The 6,413-nt window shown below is 33.5% G+C and overlaps 1 protein-coding gene across 1 annotated transcript in view; it reads left to right on the forward strand.

Moving 5' to 3' along the window:
• Window positions 1-6,413, forward strand: part of LOC134843974 (unconventional myosin-XVIIIa-like) — a 319,060-nt gene that overhangs the window by 80,640 nt on the left and 232,007 nt on the right. The gene's annotated exons all lie outside the window — the stretch shown is intronic.

Here is a 6,413-nt window from a genome sequence, read left to right on the forward strand (position 1 = left end):
CATTGTCTGGCTTAAGGCTCGTAATATCAAACTCTAAGTGTTAAAATTTGAGTCGTATTGGAAACTATTAAGACACATAAGTTTGCCTGAATTCAATTTGGAACAATTTCATAGTGCGGGATAACTCTGGGTGTGCTTGGTTTCAAAGTTTTATAGTGCTGAATGGCCAACTCGTGAATTTAATGATGGTTCGAAAAAAAATTCAATTTAACTGAAAGCAAGCTAACTGATTGAAATTGTTTCGCAGGGCGTAAAATCAATCACGTTGCTATTAGCATCGCATATGGGATGAAAAATTTAAAAAAAAGAAATAGTAATTGTTTTGAAAACATGACCAATTAAAAATTTGATCAAAATTTTTACGGGATAGCTGGAACATTCAGAGACTTTCACCATGGTAAAATCAGATTTATTTTCCATGAAAGCTTAAGTGACGCAGGAAAAATTATGGTACATAACTTTACTTTACCAAAATGAAACCGATGCAACAGTACTGGATTTGCTGCAATATGAATCTGTACGTGTAATTATAGCATCTTTCAAAATTTGATAAATCAGTACTGATTCAGAGTAACATCAAATATAGTTTTTGTTATACTTTCACCAAAAAAAGTTTCCTGACCAAGTTGAAACGTACAGTTTGTCACGCTCGAATAACCCTTAAAATAACACTAACCCACCATTTTTAAGTCTATACAGTAGAATGAAGCAAATTTTGCAAAATCTAAAATTATAGGCAATATTTGAAAAAAAAATCAAAAATTAACTGATTTTACTCGAATTTTTGTAAATAAAATTATGCCCTATCACTGATCCAGTTCTACCTAATTAGAATCTGTTGGATTCATTAAATTCAAATAGGATATAGTTTTCTACAGGGGCGGATCAAGAATGTTCTCGAGGTGGGGCGGATTTTCAAAAAAATTCGAAAATTTCGGTCGACCAAGTTGATTTTCTGAGCTCTCATAAGTCACTATAAAGAACCCCATTTTGACCAAAATTTCTGAGCCACGCTCCCTCCTCAAAACTAGTATATTTAGGCGCCGAAGTCGCCTTTAGAAAAATTTTGGGGTCAGCCCGCCAAAAAGGGATATCTCAAAGTAGTATAAAGGGGGACGTTTTGGGGTCGGCATGGGATTGAATCTCTGAGAGAACGAGGAGCTTCCGCCCCCTTTAAATCCGCCCCTGATTTTCTATCTTTAAAATTTCTTTTAGCTTTGCGTTTCTAAAGATTGCCTCAACAGATTGGCTCTCTCTGAATAGTACTGATTGGCTCTCTCGGACCTCAATTAGAACAGCCAGGTGAGAACAAATCTGAAAAAGCAGAATTTTTTAAACTATCTTTAACTTCTTCGCTTAAGAGGAGCGTTACTTCGATAATTGTTTTCACCAGTACTTCGGAACTGAATACTTTAAAATGACTTTTGTTAAGAATTGTAATTTTTTTACATTTTCATTGAATTAGTAGAAAAATCGGATATTTGAATAGTTTTGATTTTTTATAATGTGCAACAATAGACGAACTTAAAGTTTTGGTTTCGAATTTTGCAGAGATTAAGTTTGGTTCCAAAAATTTTTATGATATGAGTGGTGTTTTGTTTTAATTCAATTTTTGGCCGTCAAAATACGTTTTACACAAAAAATAACACTGCATTGAAGATATCGACTCTCGGTGTTCACATGTAGAAGAAAAAAAACAATCTTTGATTGTTTTTTGAAGTTCTGGGAGTTTGGAAAATTCCAATTTTACCATGCTCTGTACTTATTTTTACGAGTTGTTACGATTTTAAAAAAGTTGTTTCAAATTGAATTAGAGCAATCTATTCGGCCATGCTAGTTTTTTTACTACTAAAATTAGTGTTCCGAATTTCGTAACGAAAGTTACGGAATAATTAAGCTCGGGTTGGTTTTTTCTTTAGACGAAAGTCGACTTTTTAACTAGCCATTTTTGACGGAGAATTTTTAAATAACATTCAAAAAACATTGCTGTTTTGATCCTAAAATTGAAAAGATATTTTACCTGTGAAACTTTTTTGCAAAGTTATGGGTGTTTAAAGATTGCCAATTTGGGACCTTTAACGCGCGATATATTTCGCGCTATTAATGCGTAAGTGGAGATTTAATTCGTCTTAATACTCGTTTCCAAATTGAGAGAAAGAAGCTTATTTGACAAAATTGAATTGTTGCTAGGAGCAAAATCTATCTCTTAGTACTTTATATGGAAGGTGTGGAGACGATTTCTACTAAAAATCTCAATTAAAAAAATTCTTTTTATTTTTTACATTTAATTTTTGTATCTTATTATTACTCCATAGACCTTAAAAGGCAGTCGGAACTTTCAGGGATTTGTTACATTTGGCGTTGGATTTTGACCTTAAGGGTTTTTTGTGTTTTGATCTGATTTTCAAAGAAAGTGACGGAAGATTTGTGCTCAAGTAGTTTTTTTTTCTCTAGACAAATTTCATCTTTTTAACTAGTATTTCTATTAAAATCGAAATATATCGTTGTCTTCAGCTCAAACTTAAAAAGAATATTTAAAATTTCACCTCTGATATTTTTTGTAAAGTAATGGGGTTTAAAGATTGCCAATTTGGGACAATCAATGCGCAATATTTCGCGCTATTAACGCTTAATCGGAAGTTTAATCCACCTAGAAATCGTTCCAAATTGGTTAAATCAGGCTTTTTGTCATAAATTTTGAGTTGCAAGGAGGTAAATTCATCAGGTTTTCCATTATATGGTGTGATTCAATGATTTTAAAAAAGCTCAAAAAAAATTTTAAATTTTTTTTGATAATTCATCAATATTTCTTTGCAAACATTGCTCTATAAACCTTGAAATCAGTCTGGCTTTTTTACTAACTACTATTTAAGGCGCAGTTGGAACATTCAAGGCTTTTTGTCTTGTTTATATTTATTGTTTTTCCGAAAAAGGAAGATTTTTTTTTTATTTTACAGCTACTTTAGGCTACCGCACAAGCTTTTCACTAAGCCGAATGAACGCACCATGACTAATTTTAAAGCCTGTACCATCTCAGATAAATAGTTTAAGAATTATGACCGAGCTACGGTCAACCAAATTTGTTTTCTTGAGTACGGAGATCAGCCAGGAGGTAGCTTTAGTTCACTTGGACAATCCAACGAAACAACAGTTATCATGGTGTCAAACCACATGATAATGACTAACATGTTAAATAGTTTACAATGCAACCGATTTACTCTTTGAAACTTTCAATCAATTCATGGAACTTACAATTACATTGTTGTCATTATCTAAAAAAAAATAACAGAACAAGAAAAAATGCTCTACATAATTTTAAAAAACTATCACATGATGCAAAATTAGACTCAGGCCGGTTAGGAATTTATAGATGTTATCATTTGCAACTTGTGTTTTCTCAATCAATTGTTTTAAGGTGACGAGACGATTCAATTCATCAAATGTTCATAGACAGGCAACTTTCTTGTATTTTTGGAGCATTCATCCACTATCTTCAGCTCCAGACTCTACTTTTCTTGGAAAGGTTCGAATTGTTTGTAGTTACACACTCAAATTCTTTGTTTTCATAGGTTCACTTCCTTTGAACTTGAACTCCAGCACCACATAATATCTCCATACTCTTCGCAGTAGAGAAATTAGACACTCGTAAACGGAAGTTCCGAGGAACATTCCGAGACAGCCTCCGATATTAGACAGCAACACGTACTCCGTATACCACACCTAGAAACGGTCATCGAAGCAAAAATGAAACAAGACCAGCAAAATTGGTAAAATTAAAGCTTTGGGATTCAAATCTATAGTTTTCCTAAAATTAGCAGATATTTTAAAATTAAAAAAAGTCATTAAAGTAATAAATTTTAAAAGAAGCTAAGAATGTAAAATTACATTTTCGGCAATTTTTTTTTGTTGATGAGACGGCGAGGGAAGGGAACTAGTTGATGGCAGCATAAAAACTCGATTAGCAAAACAAAATTTCAGTCACTTCACTTGCTGAAATTGACCAGTTGACCAGAGACAGGCGCTGTTCATAGCAAAAACTTCAAAACATATTTTTCTCGTCACTGGAGTAAATTGTTGCGAATTGCTTAATGCAACTCAACTTGCGTCTAGAAGTCCTTTGATATGATATATCATTTGATATAATCTGACGTTTTTTACAGAACATGATTCTGCGTAAAAGAAAAAAAAGCGAGTATAAAGTTCCTTTTCATCTTCGAAGACGGAGCAACAAGCTCAAAGAGCGTTACAGCCAAAGCTGAAATCGGAAATTTTTTGATTTCTTTGAAGTTAGACTAACAAAACGAACATCTAGCAAGACCTCACTTCAAAAACGCTCATGAATGACACAGAGGTGAAGCGGAGATCTGAAACACTTGCGATACATTAAAAACATTGCAGTACAAGATATTGCATAGAAAAACAGAAGTCAATTTTTTGAAAATTAAGCTGAAAAAAATCACTTGACAAAAATCGAAAATCAACCCGTTTAACCAAAAAAGTCACAAAATTTTTTTTTAGAGTTGGTAAATCTACAAACCATAGAGTAATTTTCAACAGAAAGGCGAAGTTGCACTTCGTATACACAAGCAAAAATATGACACATAACGCTACTGGGAAAAACCGAATGAGTAAAACTTCGAGTCTACAAAATTTCTTAAGTGACACACGCCAATTATGAGTCTAAAAACTTGCTAAGTGACGCAAGCCATTTATGACGCATTAGCAGTACCAGTCAAATTGAAAAAATGTATATCAACTAACATGCATCAATTTACAGAGCGGATTCATTTTAACTAGTATACGAAGAAGTTCGTCAAAAACATCCCACCCTGCCGAGGTTCAAACCCTCTTATTGCGTTGCCAGTCTCCTACCCTACCTCTACGCTACAGATCCATGATACCTTGAAGCTAAAGTGCTATTTGTAATATAATAATCTGTGTTAAAATCCTTAGCATTGGCTGTACTTAATAGCTAGTTATCGATCAAAATGAACAAATCTTGTCGCAACAATATTTGTGACTTAGGTTGGAAAAAAAAGAGCGTTCATACTATAACACAAGCTTTGCTTGTGTAATTATAGAAGAAACAGTTTGAATCAAAATTTAAACAACACAAGCTTAGGAACGAAACAGCTTGAAGAGCATACCAGATATAATGAATGATTTGGCAAAAAAAAACCGAATATCAGCAGACAGATATTGGACTAAAACCACAAACTCGAAAAAATTGATATTTTTCAGATAAATTTTTGAAAAAATAAGGTTTTACATCAAATGAACACTAAGAGAGTTTTGCTGACCCGATCCAAAAAATGTCGTAGTATTTCGCTTTTTTTTTTCTGAAAATGATTTAAAATAAATGAAAAAAAGCTCGCTAATTGAAAAAATATATATAATCTAAGAGAACTCTGAAGTACCTTTTCAGTTTGTATTTCTGGGTCCGAATCCACATTTGCAACCACGTGTATGTGGAGGAACTTGCGGTAGATCTTCTCAATGGGTTCTGGTTCAATATGGTCACAATAAAATACAATATTTCCCTAAGTAGTTTATAATACTTTGTTAAAAAACTTATAATACATTGCAAAAATATAAGCAGTTAAGTTATATCAAAAGTTATTCTAGATTTTTCAGACAACAATCATTTAGCTGCTTTCCGCAGTTTCATAACTTCAATATAACATGAAACTCTGTGAAAACTCTACTGAAAAAGATCTTGGCTCCTCTACGGTTTTTTTCCTTTCAAATAAAAATGTTTCCTTTTTAAATCATTTTTGGACGGTTTCGGTCTCAAAACTCAGCTACCAAAGCTTATAAAGTACGACAGCTTAGGCAACTGAGTTTATTAACCCAGTTGCAAAAAAATTAAAATATTGACGGGGAACTTTGCAATCAATACCGTTTTGTTTACTGTTTTTAAGGAACAGTTAATCCATAAAATCAGAAAAATTGACCAAAATTGTCTTTTGCTCAAATTCGATTTTTTTTCGAATTAGTTTGGAGCCGTCCTCCCCGCGAATTTTTTTATATATGACTATTTTTTCAAGATTAATCAAGGATCTATCTATATACGACTATTTTTTCAAGATTAGTACAAGGGTCTATCGGGGAACTTTGCAATCAAGGAACTTTGTGGTCAAGTGGGTTAGGCACATCTCTCTTAACACGAGGGTCATGCGTTCGAATCCCGCTTCGGTCACGGCTGGAGGGGTCCCAGTGTCATCCGCCTCCTCAAGGTGGGACCGGCTGCGGCAAAATGGATGACATCTCCCCCTCCCCCACGGTTGGTCCTGCACTGAGCAGGCCGGGGGCAAATAAAAAAAAAAAAAAGGGTCTATCTAAAGATAATTTTTTTTCCTACGTCATGTGCTGAATTTTTGGTAATTAAGTATTTTTTTAAATTTATTATGATA

Source organism: Symsagittifera roscoffensis, chromosome 4 (genome assembly GCF_963678635.1).
Source record: "Symsagittifera roscoffensis chromosome 4, txSymRosc1.1, whole genome shotgun sequence".
NCBI lineage: Eukaryota > Metazoa > Xenacoelomorpha > Acoela > Convolutidae > Symsagittifera > Symsagittifera roscoffensis.